General features: G+C 46.7%; 1 protein-coding gene across 1 annotated transcript in view; it reads left to right on the forward strand.

Annotated features, from left to right (window-relative positions):
- The first annotated feature begins 1,679 nt into the window (after positions 1 to 1,679).
- MAPKAP1 (MAPK associated protein 1) overlaps positions 1,680 to 19,878 on the forward strand; it is a 171,742-nt gene continuing 153,543 nt past the window's right edge. Inside the window, 1 exon segment of the mRNA XM_044268449.1 lies at positions 1,680 to 1,783. The gene's annotated coding sequence lies outside the window, so the exon portion shown is untranslated.

Raw genomic sequence — 19,878 nt, forward strand, 5'->3', positions numbered from 1 at the left:
GCACTACGGAGTGCTTCCGTGGTGTTTCTATCCGTGCCTCTGCACCGCAAAAAAAATGTCACATGGGATTTTTTGTGTCATGTTTGACACATTAAGGGAATGGCGGGGACAGGGACACTACCAAAGTTACCTACATTTACGCCTGGAAACGGCATAAATGTTGGTGAAAAACTACATCAGTCAGGGTCTACTGTAGTTTTTATCGCCAGGCGCAAGAACTGCTATAGATGCGCCTAATTTATGATGAGGCGCGCACCTCGTCATAAGTTAGAAAAATGTTACGGCATTGCAGGGGGAGGAACTAAGACCGGCGTAAAAAGCTGGTCTTAGTAAATGAGCCCCATAGAGTCGGAGAAAAGCATCTATCCCTGCACCACATTTATCATCCAGCCTGAGCCCCGGTGATAAATCTGCTGCCTAGATAACCGGTCTAAGGGCTGTATTACACTGGCTGATTTTTGGGCCGATAATCGCTATCGAGCATTCCCATGAACGCTTGCTGGCGATCATCTTGCAGTGTAATACTGCCGCTGATTGCCCGATAAACAAGCAAACGCTCATTCATCTGGCAATTCTGATTTTTAAGCAGGCCTAAAAATCAGCGCTTGCCGGCGGCAGATCGTGGTGTCTAATAACGATCTGCTGCCGCCAAACCACTATACAGCATGGGGACGAGCGATGGCATAGTGATCACTCCTCGGCATGCTGCGGAGGAGATCGCTGCATGTAATAGCAGCAGTCTCCTCTGCTAGCGGGCAAACGATTAAACGCTTCCCTTCCATCAATCGCTTTCTCGATTGGCCTGTGTAATACAAGCATTAGATTATGCCATCTATAGGGTATGGGACGTTGTTTGCAAAAAATAAAAATCTGAACAAATACCACAAAAAGTGGTAAAAATAAAAACATTGGGGTTCATTTGTGAACATATTTAAAACAGTTTTTGGGATAGAAATTGTCGCAATACCCCTTTTTGCTACTTTTCACAAATACTGTCCTATGGGCTTTTTTGCACAGTCCTTGCCTTTGGGGGGGGGGGGGGAGCTGGGGTATCGGGACTGACACATTTACTAATTTCCAGGCGTAAAAGTGGAGTACAAACGACTCCAGTCCAGGGCTGGATTAGTTTTTACTCCAGGTGCACGGACTACCGGTAATTTATGACAAGGTCTGCGTCTCATCAGAAAGTAGCCATATCCTATGGCAACGCTGGGGAAAAAAAGCACAAAAACTGCTGTAAAAATAAAAAAGCCAGTGCAAATTCACATATGTAAGGATCCTGACTGAAAAACTTTGTTGCCCACGGCAACCAATCACAACGCTGCTTTCATTTTTCAAGAGCACCATAAGAAATAAAAGCTGAGCTGTGATTGGTTACTATGGGCCACCAAAGGGGGAGAGTTATCAAACTAGTGTTGCCCATAGCAACCAATCAGATTCCACCTTTCATTTTTCACAGCTCCTTTGGAAAATGAAAGGTGGATTCTGATTGGTTGCTATGGGTAACTTCTGATAAATGTCTCCACAGGTTTTTCCTCATGTCTTCCCCTATGTCTGGACCAACAGTGATAAACAGGAGGCCTTGACTGTCAGCCCAGCCCGCCTCACACTCTATCCATCCTAACAGCCGCCTGCCCCCGAGCTCAGTCACATGACTGGCGAACGTCATCTATGTGCCCGGTCACATGACACTGACGTCATCAAACGTCCTCCGCTGATGTTTAGCAATAACAGACTGTGGAACCGGTAGACAGATTTACAGGAACCGTCGGCGCTGAGTCAGGTGAGGGCAGCGGCGCCATCATTACCCGGGAGGAGGGGCACGTCACGGTGTGGCGGAGGGGGGGCGAGTTTAACCCCTTGTGCACCCCACCCCTCCGACACCCAGCCTGTCACTGACAGCTCATCATGAGGACGTGACGGCGATACTAGTGCCATAGGAGTGTTACCGTAAACAAACATGTCCCCCCACCTCAGGCCTGCCCAGCAGACTGCCGGTCTGCGACCCGTCCACTGACGGCTCTGCTGTACCCTGGGTAGTAGCAGGTTGTCAGCCTCTGGCACAGTGGGGGGTGAACAGTCACTGACAGCACGCAGAGATATTGAAAATGTCGGGTAATTAAAACGTTTTCTGCAAAGCATCTGGTAGTGAGTGGCATCATGTGCTCCCTGCTGTGGAATGTAAGACGTCTTCAAGGAGATTCCTAACTGTATAAAAGGAGACACAGAACTTGCAATGTACCTCTGCTGCAGCAGAACCTCTTTTTTCAGTCGTAAGAAGAGCTACGGTGTATATTATATTGTTCTGCGGCAGCTGAGGTGTGTATAATGATGTTCTGCAGCAGCTGAAGTGTGTATTGTAATGCTCTGCAGCAGCTGAGGTGTGTATAATGCTCTGCAGCAGCTGAGGTGTGTGTGTAGCGATGCTCTGCAGCAGCTGAGGTGGGTGTGTATAGCGATGCTCTGCAGCAGCTGAGGTGGGTGTGTATAGCGATGCTCTGCAGCAGCTGAGGTGGGTGTGTATAGCGATGCTCTGCAGCAGCTGAGGTGGGTGTGTATAGCGATGCTCTGCAGCAGCTGAGGTGGGTGTGTATAGCGAGGCTCTGCAGCAGCTGAGGTGGGTGTGTATAGCGAGGCTCTGCAGCAGCTGAGGTGTGTGTGTATAGCGAGGCTCTGCAGCAGCTGAGGTGGGTGTGTATAGCGAGGCTCTGCAGCAGCTGAGGTGGGTGTGTATAGCGAGGCTCTGCAGCAGCTGAGGTGGGTGTGTATAGCGAGGCTCTGCAGCAGCTGAGGTGGGTGTGTATAGCGAGGCTCTGCAGCAGCTGAGGTGGGTGTGTATAGCGAGGCTCTGCAGCAGCTGAGGTGTGTGTATAGCGAGGCTCTGCAGCAGCTGAGGTGGGTGTGTATAGCGAGGCTCTGCAGCAGCTGAGGTGGGTGTGTATAGCGAGGCTCTGCAGCAGCTGAGGTGGGTGTGTATAGTGATGCTCTGCAGAGGTTGATGTATTAGGCTCTGCCAGGTGCGGTGTATGGCACGTTCCAAGGGCATTGATTTACATTGTGACTCATCTCTTTATAATAGTCATGAGATCGGAGTGTGATGTGCAAATGTGAAGGGACTGCGGCAGGAAAACGTATTGTCACATGTCACCCGAGTCCTCCAGCCACCACCTTGCGGGGCTCCGTTCTCCGCTGGGACCCGCACCTATAAGACAATGGGGGCATATCCTAGCGATATGTCCCCATTGTCCATGATGGAGGACCTTTCACCAGGATAAAACATCTAAACTAACTATACAGACATGTAGAGCGGCGCCCAGGGACCCCCCTGCACTTACTGTTATACCTGGGCGCCGCTCCGTTCTCCCGGTATAGCCTCCGGTATCTTCATAGTTAGGCTCCACCCAGGGGAACCTGCCGGCGTCTCCTTCTCCCATGCTGTAGCGCTGGCCAATCACAGCGCTCAGCTCATAGCCTGAGAGGCTTTTTTCTCTCTCAGGCTATGAGCTGAGCGCTGTGATTGGCCAGCGCTACAGCATGGGAGAAGGAGACGCCGGCAGGTTCCCCTGGGTGGAGCCTAACTGTGAAGATACCGGAGGCTATGCCGGGAGAACGGAGCGGCGCCCGGGGATAACAGTAAGTGCAGGGGGGTCCCTGGGCGCCGCTCTACATGTCTGTATAGTTAGTTTAGAAGTTTTATTCTGGTGAAAGGTCCTCTTTAAGCTTTACTTAAAGGGACATTCCCAAGTTATGGTATATCCCCAGGATGAGGGGGGTCCGGATTCAGTTGGAGGATGAATGTGGAGGCCACTGTGCATGTGGCCGACTCACTCCAAAAAGCAGCGGACACATCTCCATTCATTGCCCACCTGGATGTGGTGGATGGCTGCTACCCTACCAGGCGGGTCTGGAGTCCATGGATATGCCATAAATGTTTAATTTGTGAAAGCCCCTTTAAGAAGGTTAGACCATGACAGACTATTATCCCCTGTCACTGGAGACCTGGATAAATGTATGAACGCGGGGGTCCGACCGCTGGAGCCCCCACCAGTTACTAGAATCAGTCCCCACGTTTGATTGGAGTGTTAGGTTACATGCACACGACAGTGAAAAACGGACATGTGATGTATATTTTTTTAACGGCCATCACAAGTCAGTTTTAAGGCCAATGGTAGTCTATGGGGTTATTCACACTGCAGTTTTTTTGACTGTCAGTGAAAAACGGACGTAAAAAAATAGAACATGCTCTATCTTGTCCGTTTTTCACTGACAGACTGCCCCATACAATTGAATGGGTCCATTTTTAACGTCCGTTTCTCAGAAAGGTATTAGTGAAAAAAACGTCTGTTAAAAACTTTTATTTATTTTTTCCACGTGTGCATGTAGCCTTAGCCACACATTCGGCCTGCCACTCCATCCAGTCAGACGGGTACAGATTTACTGACGTGTCTGCGCCAAAAATCTGTCTAAAAAGTGACGCCTCTAGGGTTTCTACGCTTTTTTCGAACATGCTTGACAACAGCGGGGGCCTCGTTCTCATGATGGTAGGGGGGATAGGATATACATTTCTGTAGCTGGAATGCCCCTTTAATTTAAAGGGGTTCTCCGGGGATTGGGTCTAATTAGGCCATGGTACTACTCTAAGCAGGAACCTGGCCTTGCCAATCAAGAAGGAGAGGGAGGGGCTGGCAGAGGAAGGGGGAGGAGCATGAGTGCACAGAGTGGCTTGGGCCTGCCCTCTTTGCACTTAACTGCTCATTTGCATATGAATTAAAACTCTGAATGAAGCAATGGGTGACAGTGAAAGCTAGCCTTACACTCAGCTGAGCTAGCCCTACAAGACTGTGTGCCTGGTTTGTCAGCGATGCTTCTAGGGACAGACCCCCGCCCCCTCTTAAGGCCAAATATATCAAAGAAGGAACATTGGGGGTCATTTACAAGGCTCAGGTCTTGTCATAAATTAAGCACACCGCCAGCATTCTGCGCGCCTGGGGTAAAAAATACTTTAGCCCCTGGCGAGTGGTTTTCACTCCGCTTATACACATGGTGTAAAAGATGGCAAAAGTGTCCCAAGTGCTGAGCACGGTGTAAAAATAGGTTAAAAAGACGCAAAACAGAGTCTTACGGCTTTTTTTTACCCCAATTGTCCCCCCCCCTCCCATCGTCAGTGACACCCTATGTTATGTTACGCAACGGGGAGATTGTGGGGAGCGAGGTAGCGGGGTAAGTATAACCTGTATGAGGGGCCGGGGCATTTTGGGGGCATTGTAGGGGTTGGACAATCCCTTTAACTGCTTAATTGTATATGGATTTTTCTCCAGAATGAAGCAGCCGATCTCTGGCTCCAGGGGGACCTTATGGGTGACTGTCAGCTTTCTTCCTGTGCAGTCGCCCTCGGGTGAGAACCAGCCCTACACCGTACATAGCCGTCAGCAGAACCCCTCATAGACCTGCAGGGGGGAGGACTAAGCTGCTGTCAGACTTATCTGCCATAAGAACAAAGGGCTGGGGATGTTCACATCCAACATGCCCGATCCCTTTTTCCCCTGACGTCAGGGCACCTTCATACACATTAGATGTTTGGCTGATGACTCTGAAATCAGCGGGTTTGGCCAACGTTCACCTGATGTATAGGCGATGTTAGTGAGAGATCCGTTATCCTGCACCCTATGGAAGCGATGAGAATGAAAAGGGCACGTGCAGGGAGTATAAGGGCACAGCCACGGGGGGCGGATTTTGTTGCAGCTGTGGACTTGTCACAGATTTGCAGCAGATTTTACCCTATGCTTTGCAATCTGTGAAATCCGCTATAGATGTTCGCAGCATTGACATTCTGCAGATTTAAAATCCACACCTCCGGCCAATGAACACGGCAGATTCTTATTAAAGGGGTTATCCGAGACTAACAAATGCTCCCCATAGGCCGTGCCCCTCACCCTAATTCTACTTACCTGGCTCCCCGCTCCGCTCCTGGTCCCCGCACGGCCGCCCCTGCTTCTCCCCGTGCACGGATGAAAATATCTGGTGTCGGGGGAGTGGAGCAGCCAATGGCAGGCGGTGACGAGCCTCCCTAGCATCACAGTGACGCTAAGGAGGCTTGTCCCCGTTGCCGCCTGCCATTGGAAAACCTCTTTAAGATTTATTTGCTTTTGCAGTGTGTAGATCAGATTTCCTAGATTCTCATCCACTTTGCTGGTACTGTAAAACTCTGAAGACTTGAGGCATGCAACTCTGCAGCATATCCGTCTTGTGTGGATGTACCTCACGGGCATGGCGAGACGTGGTGTAAAAACACTGATTTTCTGCAGTGGAAAATTTGCTGCATTTTACAGTAGCAGCAATAGTGGATGGGGTTTAAAGGCTACTTTCACACTAGCGTTTTGCTGGATCCCGCAGGGTTCTGCAAAAACGCTTCCGTTACTGATAATACAAACGTCTGCATCCGTTATGAACGGATCCGGTTGTATTATCTTTAACATGGCCAAGACGGATCCGTCATGAACTCCATTGAAACTCAATGGGGGACGGATCCGTTTTCTATTGTGTCAGAGAAAACCATCCCCATTGACTTACATTGAGGGTCATGCCGGCTCCATCTTGCTTTGCATCCCTAGACGGAAAGCAAACCGCAGCATGCTGCTCTCCGGTATGAGAACGGAACGGAATGCATTTTGGAGCGCTCCATTCTGTTCAGTTACACTTTGTCCCCATTGACAACGAATGGGGACAAAACGGAAGAGTTTTATTCCGGTATTGAGACCCTATGACGGATCTCAACACCGGAAAATAGTGTGAAAGTAGCCTAAAAAAGATTTCCATTTCACCACCATGACAGCATACAAATGGAGAGATTGACCCCGGACCTCTGTAGGTTCCTTATCTCTGATTTCTGACTATAAACACTCATTATAGTTCAGTTCTTACCTTAGGGTACTTTCACATTTTCCATCACAGGGGCTAAATACAGTTTTATCCTAATTCATTCTGAATGGAGAGCATTCCGTTCAGGATGCATCAGATCAGTCCCTCTTACGTTTTTTGGACGGAGAAAATACCACAGCATGCTTCAGTTGTATCTCCGGCCAAAAATACTGAACATTTGCCAGAATGCCGGATCCGGCATTAATTTACATTAAAGTGTATTAGTGCCGGGTCCGGCATTTAATGTTTCGGCAAAACGGATCCGGCTTTTCAGTCTGCGCATGCGCCGCCCTTTAAAAATGCAGAATTTTTTTTTAATGCCGGATCCATTTTTCTGGATGACACCGGAGAGATGGATCCAGTATTGCAATGCATTTGTCAGACGGATCCGGATCCGTCTGACAAATGCCATGGGTTTGCGCCCAGATTGCGACGGATCTGCCTGCCGAAATCCTCTGCCGCAAGTGTGAAAGTACCCTAACTGATAAGAATGCGGCTTATAAGTGTTTATGTCCTCTCAGTAATTTAGAGAGAAGGCTTATTAGATGACCGGCACAAAGTGAAAGTAAAAGTACCAGTCACACAGTTAGAAAAACAGTTAAAGGGGTTGTCTCACTTCAGCAAATAACTTTATCACCTTAGACAAAGTTAATCCAAGGCACTTACTAATGTGTTGCGATTGTCCATATTGCTTCCTTTGCTTACTAGATTCATTTTTCCATCACATTATACACTGCTTGTTTCCATGGTTACGACCATCCTGCAATCCAGGTGAACGCATTGCACCCGCACTGAATCCGGACCCATTCATTTCTATGGGGCTGTGCACATGAGTGGTGATTTTCACGCATCACTTGTGCGTTGCGTGAAAAATCGCAGCATGCTCTATATTGTGTGTTTTTCACGCAACACAGTCCCCATAGAATGGGGCTGCGTGAAAATCGCAAGCATCGCTAAGGAGGCGATCGGGACGGGGACCCGATCATTATTATTTTCCCTTATAACATGGTTATAAGGGAAAATAATAGCATTCTGAATACAGAATGCTTAGTAAATTAGGGATGGAGGGGTTAAAAAATAATAAATGTAACTCACCTCATCCACTTGGTCGCGTAGCGGATCTCCTCTTCTTTCTACTTTCTTCAGGACCTGGGTAAAGGACCTTTGATGATGTCACTGCGCTCATCACATGGTGCATCACCATGGTGATGGACCATGTGATGAGCGCAGTGACGTCATCAAAGGTCCTTTACCCACGTCCAGAAGAAAGAAGAGGAGATCCGCTACGCGACCAAGTGGATGAGGCGAGTTACATTTGTTTATTATTTTTAAAGGGAATCTGTCACCTGCTTTGCCATGTTCACGATGTATAGGATGACGTGGGGAGCGGGCGGAACCGTTTGCCGGGGCTGTGGGAGGTTATTTGAGGATCAGGAGGCGTTCTTGGGATTCAAATTAAGGCGGGCTGGGCACTGCAGGGGGGCGTCACTGGGCACCAGAGAGATAAAAAAACGCCCCTCTGGGCACCTTGGAGCCTCATTAGCATATCATAAAAAGGGCTTTTTTTTATCAAAAGGAGAAAACAAAATAAAGTAAGAAGAAGACTGCAGGAAATAAGGTACTTTAGTGAACATGGCAATGGTGACAGCTTAAAATGGTAAAAGCAGGTGACAGATTCCCTTTAACCCCTCAATGGACATTGTACTATGCATTCTGTACTAAGAATGCTATTATTTCCCCTTATAACCATGATAACCCGAACCCGAACTTTTGTGAACCAAACATGCCGATTTTTCTCACACGCGTGCAAAACACATTAAAATGCTTTGCACTCGCGGGGAAAAATCGCGCATTTTCCCGCAACGCACCCGCATCTTTTCTAAGGCTACTTTCACACTAGTGTTTTAGTTTTCCGGTAATGAGATCCGTCATAGGGGCTCAATACCAGAAAAAAAACGCTTCAGTTTTGTCCTCATTCATTGTCATTGGGGAGAAAACGTAACTGAACAGAACGGAGCGCTCCAAAATGCATTCCGTTCCGCTTAGTTGCGTTCCCAGACCAGAGAGCAAAACGCAACATGCTGCAGTTTGCTTTCCGTCCTGGGATGTGGAGCGAGACGGATCAGGCATAACTCTCAAGGCAAGTCAATGGGGACGGATCCGTTTTCTCTGACTTAGCCTGACACAATAAAAAACGGATCCGTCCCCTATTGACTTTCAGTGGAGTTCATAACGGATCCGTTCATAACGGATGCAGACGGTTGTATTATCAGTAACAGAAGCGTTTTTGCTGAACCCTGCCGGATCCATCAAAAACGCTAGTGTGAAGGTAACCTTAGGGCTCATGCACATGACCGTAGCTTTGTTCCGCGTCCGATTCACATTTTTTGCTTGTCGGACGCGGACCCAGATGAATGGGACCGCAAAAGATGCGTATGTGTTGTCCGCATCTGTATGTCCGTTCTGCGGCACCCGCAAAAACATAGAACATGTCCTGTTCCGTTTTGCAGGTAAGGATAGGAGATTTGGCCGCTCTGCAATTTGCGGACCTCAAAAACGGATACGGTCATGTGCAGGAGCCCTTAGCGAGATTTTCAGTTATACCCCAGTGATGAGATTGAATGAACTCCCATCTATGTGGTCTGTGTGTATTACATTGGGCAGCTCTAGAGGGTCATTGGCGGGTTTATTTAACTAAGGCCCTGTTCACATGACCGTATTTTTGCTCCGCATCTGATCTGCATTATTTGTGGAACGGATGCGGACCTATTCATTTCAATAGGTCCGCAAAGAAAAAATGGATTTAACGAGATCAGCATCTGTAGTTTTGCAGATCCGCCTTTTGCACCCTCACTGCAGTACACATGGCGGCCGTCGGGCTGGCCGCTATTTCTCCCCAGTAATACATTTCCTCCATAGTTGCCGACAAGGACACAGACAGACATTTATTAACACAATGGGGGTCATTTACAACGGGCACCATGCCAGTTTTTAGTGTAAAAAAAACAAAACAAGACCCCATTTTTTTTAAATGCCTGTGTGACGACATTTTGTTGCACTTGTGAAAACGACTCCAGTCATAATTAGGCTACTTTCACACACGCGTTTTGGGCGGATCTGTCTTCTTCTTGTGAAGCCATTCCTTGGTTGATTTGGATGTATGCTTTGGGTCGTTGTCATGCTGAAAGATGGAGTTCCTCTTCATGTTCAGCTTTCTAGCAGAAGCCTGAAGGTTTTGGGCCAATATTGACTGGTATTTGGAACTGTTCATAATTCCCTCGAGCTTAACTAAGGCCCCAGTTCCAGCTGAAGACAAACAGCCCCTTGGCATGATGCTGCCCCCACCATGCTTCACTGTGGTGATGGGGTTCTTTTGGTGATGTGCAGTGTTGTTTTTGGGCCAAACATATCTTTTGGAATTATGGCCAAAAAGTTCAACCTTGGTTTCATCAGACCATAATACCTTTTCCCACATGCTTTTGGGAGACTTCAGATTAGGGATAGACCGATTATCGGTTTTACCGATATTGAGGATTTTGACTGTTATCGGTATCGGCATCTATTTTGCCGATATTCCGATAGTGTATGGGAACACAGATCGCGCTGCTGTCAGCGCTCTCCGTGTTCCCTCAGCAGCACAGGGGAGAAGGAAGCAGTGTTTCCTTCCCCTGTGCTGCCGATGCAGCCAATGGGAGGACAGGGGACAAGAGAAGGGGAGGGGCTGTGGCCGCTGCGCCACCAATGAAGAGAAATCTCTCATTCATTCAAATTGAACAGGAGGCGGGAGCTCCAGGATCACATAGCCGGCTCCTGACCTCTATGAGCTGTAGCTGCGATCTGCGGTAGTTAACCCCCCAGGTGCCGCAGATCGCAGCTACCTCTCATAGAGGTTGGGAGCCGGCTATGTGATTCTGCAGCTCCTGCCTCCTGTTCAATTTGAATAAATGAGAGATTTATCTTCATTGGTGGCGCAGTGCGCCCCCCCCCCCAGCCTCCCAGTATTAATCATTGGTGGCGCAATGCGCCCCCCCAAGCCCCCCAGTATTAATCATTGGTGGTGCAGTGCGCCCCCCACCCCCACATTAAAAACATTGGTGGCGCAGTGCGCCCCCCCCCAGTATTAATCATTGGTGGCAGTGGCCACAGGATCCCCTCTCCCCTCCTCCTCCGATCGGAGCCCCAGCAGTGTAATCCTGGGGCTCTGATCGGTTACCATGGCAGCCAGGACGCTATTGAAGCCCTCGCTGCCATGGTAACCTCCGTGCTGCTGTGTGCACAAAGGACAGAGCAGCAGGGACAGTGTGAGCTCCTATTCACCCTGATAGAGATCTATCAGGGTGAATAGGACAAGGGTTCTAGTCCCTAAGGGGGCTAAAAGTTAGTAAAAAAAAACAAACAAAACAAAAAGTTAAAAAAATAAAAATAAAACACAAATATTAAGTATAAATGAAAAAATGATTTACAAAAAAATAAAACTACACATTAACAATAAACATTAATTTTGAGCAGATTTGTGTAGGATTTTATTATTTTTTCAAAAATGAAAATTCCCAGAATATCGGTATACATTATCGGCTATCGGCCTGAAAGTTCACAAATTATCGGTATCGGCCCTAAAAAATCAATATCGGTCGATCCCTACTTCAGATGTGTTTTTGCAGAATGTAGCCTGGCTTGGATGTTTTTCTCCGTAAGAAAAGGCTTTCGTCTTGCCACTCTACCCCATAGCCCAGACATATGAAGAATACGGGAGATTGTTGTCACATGTACCACACAGCCAGGACTTGCCAGATATTCCTGCAGCTCCTTTAATGTTGCTGTAGGCCTCTTGGTCGCCTCCCAGACCAGTTTTCTTCTCGTCTTTTCATCAATTTTGGAGGGACGTCCAGTTCTTGGTGATGTCACTGTTGTGCCATATTTTCTCCACTTGATGATGATGTCTCCACTGTGTTCCATGGTAGATCTAATGCCTTGGAAATTCTTTTGTCCCCTTCTCCTGACTGATACCTTCTAACAATGAGATCCCTCTGATGCTTTGGAAGCTCTCTGTGGACCATGGCTTCTGCTGTGGGATGCGACTAAGAACATTTCAGGAAAGACCAACTAGAGCAGCTGCACTTTATTTGGGGTTAATCAGAGGCACTTTACATGATGGCCGGTGTATGCTGACTCCAATCTAACAGGATTCTGAATGTGATTGCTTAATTCTGAACACAGCTACATCCCCAGTTATAAGAGGGTGTGCACACTTATGCAACCACATTATTTTAGTTTTTTTTTTGTTTCTTTCCTCCACCTAAAAGATTTCAGTTTGTTTTTCAATTGAGTTGTACAGTTTATAGGTCACATTAAGGCCCCTTTCGCACGGGCGAGTATTCCGCGCGGTACAATGCGTGAGTTGAACGCATTGCACCCGCACTGAATCCTGACCCATTCATTTCTATGGGACTGTTCCCATGAGCGGTGATTTTCACGCATCACTTGTGCGTTGCGTGAAAATCACAGCATGCTCCTTTTTGTGCGTTTTTCACGCAACGCAGGCACCATAGAAGTGAATGGGGTTGCGTGAAAATCGCAAGCATCCGCAAGCAAGTGCGGATGCGGTGCGATTTTCACGCACGGTTGCTAGGAGACGATCGGGATGGAGACCCAATCATTATTATTTTCCCTTATAACATGGTTATAAGGGAAAATAATAGCATTCTGAATACAGAATGCATAGTAAAATAGCGCTGGAGGGGTTAAAAAAAAATGCAAAAAAAATTTAACTCACCTTAGTCCACTTGCTCGCGCAGCCGGCATGTCTTTCTGTCTTGATCTTAGCTTTGTGTAGCAACAAGGACCTTTGGTGACGTCACAGTCATCACATGATCCATCACATGATCTTTTACCATGGTGATGGATCATGTGATGACCGGAGTGATGTCACCACAGGTCCTGTTGCTACAAAAAGCTAAGATGAAGACAGAAGGAGATGCCGGCTACGCGAGCAAGTGGACTAAGGTAAGTTAAATTATTTTTTATTTATTTTTTAACCCCTCCAGCGCTATTGTACTATGCATTCTGTATTCAGAATGCTATTATTTTCCCTTATAACCATGTTATAAGGGAAAATAATACAATCTACAGAACACCGATCCCAAGCCCGAACTTCTGTGAAGAAGTTCGGGTTTGGGTACCAAACACGGGTGATTTTTCTCACGCGAGTGCAAAACGCATTACAATGTTTTGCACTCATACGGAAAAATCACGGGTGTTCCCGCAACGCACCCGCACATTTTCCCGCAACGCCCGTGTGAAAGAGGCCTAAAGGTGGGAAAAGTTCTGAAATGATTTATCTTTGTCTCATTTTTTTACAGCACAGAAACCTGACATTATAACAGGGTGTGTGACTTCTTATATCCACTGTAAATTGTGTGCCAGGACGGATCCGTTTTTCTTCAGGCAGCGTTTTGGTGTCAGTCTGTAAAGCAGAATGGAGACTGAACTGATGCAAACTGATGCATTCTGAGCGGATCCTTTTCCATTCAGAATGCATTAGAGGAAAACTGATCCGTTTTGGACCGCGTGTGAGAGCCCTGAACGGATCTCGCAAACGGAAAGCCAAAACGCCAGTGTGAAAGTAGCCTTAGCCACTTTCTCCACCAGCGCAGGGGGGAAGCAAAGACTGGTTTTAAAACGCCGGTGTTTGTAAATGACCCCCTATGTTTCATTATGGTTGATGTGGAGTTACAACATTATCCTTGTATACAGTATTCCACACACTCTCAGGCCGGGTCCACATCACTGTTACATTTTCTGTTCTTCTGATCGTCAGAAGAACAGAGAGAGGAAAAAAAAAAAAAGGGTCCTGTATTTTAAAAGGCATCCTTCAGCAGAATTAGGCCTCATGCACATGACTGTTCAGTTTTTTGTGGTCCGAAAACCGCGGATCCGCCATAAACGGAAGCCGCCCGTGTGCCTTCCGTAATTTGCGGAACGGAGTAGGCGGCCCATTGTAGAAATGCCTATTCTTGTCTGCAGAACGGAGTGTTGTCCGCATCTTTTGCGGCCCCATTGAAGTGAATGGGTCCGCACACAAGATGCAAAAACTGTGGCTCCGATGCGGATCCGAACAACGGTCGTGTGCATGAGGCCTTATACCTATGACACTGGCTGACCTGTTCCATGTGCGCTTGGCAGCTGAAGACATCTGCGTTGCTCCCATGTTCATATGTGCTCACATTGCTGAGAAAAATGATGTTTTATATATGCAAATGAGCCTCTAGGAGCAACAGGGGTGTTGCTGTTACACCTAGAGGCTCTGCTCTCTCTGCAACTGTCACGCCCTCTCCAATGTGATTGACAGGACCAGGCGTGATGATGCTTTCCCTGCCTAATCTTGCCAATCAAAGTGCAGAGGGTGCGGCAGTTACAGAGAGAGCAGTACCTCTAGGTGTAATGGCAACGCCCCCGTTGCTCCTAGAGTATCATTTGCATATATGAAAACATCCTTTTTCTCAGCAATGCGGACACATAAGGACATGGGACCAACACAGACGTCTTCAGCTGCCAAGCGCACATAGAACAGGTCAGCCAGTGTCATGGGGACAAAACTGCTGACAGATGCTCTTTAAGCATCCATTTTTGCCATTTCTGTCTGAGATCCCTTTTTTTTTTATTTTATTTTTAGATTTTTATTAACCACCTCAGCTCCCCTAGCTTAAAGGGACACTGACAGGGCCAATAAGCATATTGAGGTCTATATATGTCACTACAGGTCTTATAATGGGTATTACAATCATATAAGTATCCCCCCTGTCCACATTATACATACAGTAAACTTTAAGTTTTATAACCTGCTCCAACGGTCTTCAATCTGCCCAAGGGGCGGCGTTTCACTTCTCTTGCGCCCAGCCAGCCTCCCCAACTGCCGATTTGAAGCGCCGCCCATGAATATTCAGTTTGCTGGGCGGCTTCTGCGGTCCCCGCTCTGAAGCGCTGCGCTGAACAGTGCCCTGCGCATGCGCCGGATCTTGTGAAGTCGGGGACAGTAAGCGCCGCCCAGCGAAGTGAATATTGATGAGCTGGGCGGCGCTTACTGTACCGGACTTCACAAGATCCGGCGCATGCGCCGGGCACTGTTAAGCGAAGCGCTTCAGAGCAGGGACCGCAGAAGCCGCCCAGCAAACTGAATATTCATGAGCTGGGCGGCGCTTCAAATCGGCAGTTGGGGAGGCTGGCTGGGCGCAAGAGAAGTGAAACGCCGCCCCTTGGGCAGATTGAAGACCGTTGGAGCAGGTTATAAAACTTAAAGTTTACTGTATGTATAATGTGGACAGGGGGGATACTTATATGATTGTAATACCCATTATAAGACCTGTAGTGACATATATATACCTCAATATGCTTATTGGCCCTGTCAGTGTCCCTTTAAACACCCTTAATGACCAGACCACTTTTTACACTTCGGCACTACACTACTTTCACCGTTTATTGCTCGGTCATGCAACTTACCACCTAAATAAATTTTACCTCCTTTTCTTCTCACTAATAGAGCTTTCATTTCGTGGTATTTCATTGCTGCTGACTTTTTTTAGTTATTAATCGAAATTTACCTAAATTTTTGAAAAAAAAAGAAATTTTTCACTTTTAGTTGTAATATTTTTTTTTTTAAACTAAATTTCTATATAAATTTTTCTCTAAATTTATTGTTCTACATGTCTTTGATAAAAAAAAATGTTTGGGTAAAAGTTATAGCGTTTACAAACTATGGTACAAAAATGTGAATTTCTGCTTTTTGAAGCAGCTCTGACTTTCTGAGCGCCTGTCATGTTTCCTGAGGTTCTACAATGCCCAGACAGTAGAAAAACCCCACAAATGACCCCATTTCGGAAAGTAGACACCCTAAGGTATTCGCTGATGGGCATAGTGAGTTCATAGAGCTTTTTATTTTTTGTCATAAGTTAGCGGAAAATGATGATTTTTTATTTTTTTTTCCTTACAAAGTCTCATATTCCACTAACTTGTGACAAAAAATAAAAACTTCCATGAACTCACTATGCCCATCACGAAATACCTTGGGGTGTCTTCTTTTTTTACACATTTTGATTTCAAACTACTTCTCACGCATTAGGGCCCTTAAAATGCCAGGGCTGTATAACTACCCCACAAGTGACCCCATTTTGGAAAGAAGACACCCTAAGGCAGTGATGGCAAACCTTTTAGAGACGGAGTGCCCAAACGGCAACCCAAAACCACTTATTTATCGCATAGTGCCAAACGGCAATTTATCCTGAATACTATCATGCAATATAGTATATCTTCCATGTACTTTATCATTTAGCTATAATAGCCTGCCTACATTCAGTGCTCTGCCTGCGCTGTTCGTAGTGCGCCATGCGCTGATGAAAGTCAGGTAAAGGCTAAGGCATATTAGTACACCATAGAATTTTTCCAGGGTGTGGGTGCCCACAGAGAGGGCTCTGAGTGCCACCTCTGGCACCCGTGCCATAGGTTCGCCACCACTGCCCTAAGGTATTCCGTGAGGGGCATGGCGAGTTCATGGAAGTTTTTATTTTTTGTCACAAGTTAGTGGAATATGAAACTTTGTAATAAATAATCATCATTTTCCGCTAACTTGTGACAAAAAATAAAAAATTCTAGGAACTCGCCATGCCCCTCACAGAATACCTTGGGGTGTCTTCTTTCCAAAATGGGGTCACTTGTGGGGTAGTTATACTGCCCTGGCAATTTAGGGGCCCTAATGCGTGAGAAGTAGTTTCGAAATCAAAATGTGTAAAAAATGCCCTGTGAAATCCTAAAGGTGCTCTTTAGAACATGGGCCCCTTTGCCCACCTAGGCTGCAAAAAAGTGTCACACATGTGGTATCGCCGTACTCAGAAGAAGTAGGGCAATGTGTTTTGGGGTGTATTTTTACATATACCCATGCTGGGTGAGATAAATATCTCTCTAAAAGTCAACTTTTCCCATTTTTTTTATACAAAGTTGTCATTATAGAGAGATATTTCTCTCACCCAGCATGGGTATATGTAAAAAGACACCCCAAAACACATTGCCCAACTTCTCCTGAGTACGGCGATACCACATGTGTGACACTTTTTTGCAGCCTAGATGGGTAAAGGGGCTCAAATTCCTTTTAGGAGGGCATTTTTAGACATTTGGATTCCAGACTTCTTCTCACACTTTAGGGCCCCTAAAATGCCAGGGCAGTATAAATACCCCACATGTGAGCCCATTTTGGAAAGAAGACACCCCAAGGTATTCCGTGAGGGGCATGGCGAGTTCATAGAAGATTTTTTTTTTTTGGCACAAGTTAGCGGAATTTGATTTTTTTTAGTTTTTTCTCACAAAGTCTCCCTTTCCGCTAACTTGGGACAAAAATTTCAATCTTTCATGGACTCAATATGCCCCTCAGCGAATACCTTGGGGTGTCTTCTTTCCGAAATGGGGTCACATGTGGGGTATTTATACTGCCCTGGCATTTTAGGGGCCCTAAAGCGTGAGAAGAAGTCTGGAATATAAATGTCAAAAAAAAATTGCGCATTTGGATTCCGTGAGGGGTATGGTGAGTTCATGTGAAATTTTATTTTTTGTCACAAGTTAGTGGAATATGAGACTTTGTAAGAAAAATAAATAAATCAATTTCCGCTAACTTGTGCCAAAAAAATGTCTGAATGGAGCCTTACAGGGGGGTGATCAGGGAGTCTATATGGGGTAATCACCACCCTGTCATTGATCACCCCCCTGTAAGGCTTCATTCAGACGTCCTTATGTGTCCGCGGATCCGCAAAACACATACGGACGTCTGAATGGAGCCTTACAGGGGGGTGATCAATGACAGAGGGGTTATCACCCCATATAGCCTCCCTGATCACCCCCCTGTCATTGATCACCCCCCTGTAAGGCTCCATTCAGACGTCCGTATGTGTTTTGCGGATCCGATCCGTGCATCTGTAAAACGCATACGGACGTCTGAATGGAGCCTTACAGGGGGGTGATCAGGGAGTCTATATGGGGTAATAAGGGGTTAATAAGTGACAGGAGGGGTGTAGTGTAGTGTAGTGTGGTGCTTGGTGCTACTTATTACAGAGCTGCCTGTGTCCTCTGGTGGTCGATCCAAGCAAACGGGACCACCAGAGGACCAGGTAGCAGGTATATTAGACGCTGTTATCAAAACAGCGTCTAATATACCTGTTAGGGGTTAAAAAAATCGCATCTACAGCCTGCCAGCGAACGATCGCCGCTGGCAGGCTGGAGATCCACTCGCTTACCTGCAGTTCCTGTGAACGCGCGCGCCTGTGTGCGCGCGTTCACAGGAAATCTCGCGTTTCGCTAGATGACGCGCCAATGCGTGACTGTGCCTGAGCGAGCCGCCTCCGGAACGCGATCCTGCGTTAGGCGGTCCGGAGGCGGTTAATTGTGAAGCACAAACGTGTAGGAATTGGATGCATTTTGATGATATGGTTATATCATATATAGTATTCTTGTGGAATGAAGCTTGATTAGACTGGACATTTTCTGTCCCCCTGAACCCTGATCATGGAGGCTATGGGAACAGCAGCGCATGTAGCGCTATAGTAGGTGATCCCCTACCCGGTGGGTAAAAATAAAATATTAGTTGAAATAATAAGCTGAAAAAAAAGACATAAAAACTAAAATTGATTCTGCAGATTTCTATAAATGAGATCCTGACGCCGCGGATTCATCTCCTCCTCCTCCAAACCTCTCTCTCTCTTTTTTCCCGCTTCGCTGGTAGGCGTTAGGAATGCATTTAGCGTCTTTACCTTCCTCCCGTCAGGAAAGAGTTAAACCATTCCTGTCTGGAGCACTCCGTCATCCGCCAGGCTGAGAAATGCCAAGGTCTTTTTGACATCTGCTCTTCGATTGATACCACAGGCTTTGCGGGTAACAGCTGAAAAGCCCCCACAGGTGCCATATAAAGAGGTGACCATGTTGTCATATTTCATTGCGGCATCCTTCTGCAACGCCATAATTACCTAATTAGGTTGTTAATTAGGAAATTAGCATTTTGCCGTATTGATAGAAGGCGGCATGCAAGCTGGGCGCGTTTGTCTACTTTAATTTAGGATTTGTGTGTCTATCATGCGCTCACACTAACTTGAGCCATGGGAAAGAAGACGCGACGCGGACTGGATCAGGAATTAGGCTCCATGGTACAGTACAGGCCGAGAGAACTTTTTTGTCTTTTGAAATACATGATTTTATGGTCCGATATTATCATATTTTTTAAGTGTAGATTTGGTTTTATGGAGTTTTTTTTGCAAGCTATTTAAAGAGAGTCTATCAAAGCTTTATACCAGACACAACGCCTTGTAGGGCTCGCTCAGCTGAGTGTAATGATACCTTTCACATGGTAATAGGCTGCTTCATGTTGGAGAAAAAAGTATTTTAAAATAATACGCAAATTAGCAGTTAAGTGCACTGAGGGCGGGCCCAAGCCACTCTGTGCAGCCTTGCTCCTCCTGCTTTTTCTGCTAGCCCCTCCCTCTTCTTGATGGATAAGATCAAGTGAGATGACTGTGTAGGAACGTGGCCCTGTCCTTCACGAAGGAGAGGGGGGAGCTGAGAGAGGAAGGGTGCACAGAGTGGCTTAGGCCCACCCGAAGTGCACTTAACTGCTAATTTGCATATTAATAAATAAATAAAAATTGTCTCCAGAATGAAGCAACGGATCACTAAAAGGCATCATTACGTTCAGCTTAGCTATCTCTAGAAGACATTGGTCCTGATTTATTGAGGCCAGCGTGCGCTACGCAGGCTTGACAGGGCCCGCGCTGTCGGAGGAGGCATGTACTTTGTGACGAGGTGCAGAAATGACTTTCCTCCTCTGGTCCTCGATGCGCCGGTACGAAATCTAGATTGCAATCATTTATTGTGCCCGTTTCTGGCATAAGTAACGATACATTAGAGCTGGCTGATGGCCTGCCGTCATCGCGT

This window comes from Bufo gargarizans, chromosome 9 (assembly GCF_014858855.1).
Source record: "Bufo gargarizans isolate SCDJY-AF-19 chromosome 9, ASM1485885v1, whole genome shotgun sequence".
In the NCBI taxonomy this organism is placed as follows: domain Eukaryota; kingdom Metazoa; phylum Chordata; class Amphibia; order Anura; family Bufonidae; genus Bufo; species Bufo gargarizans.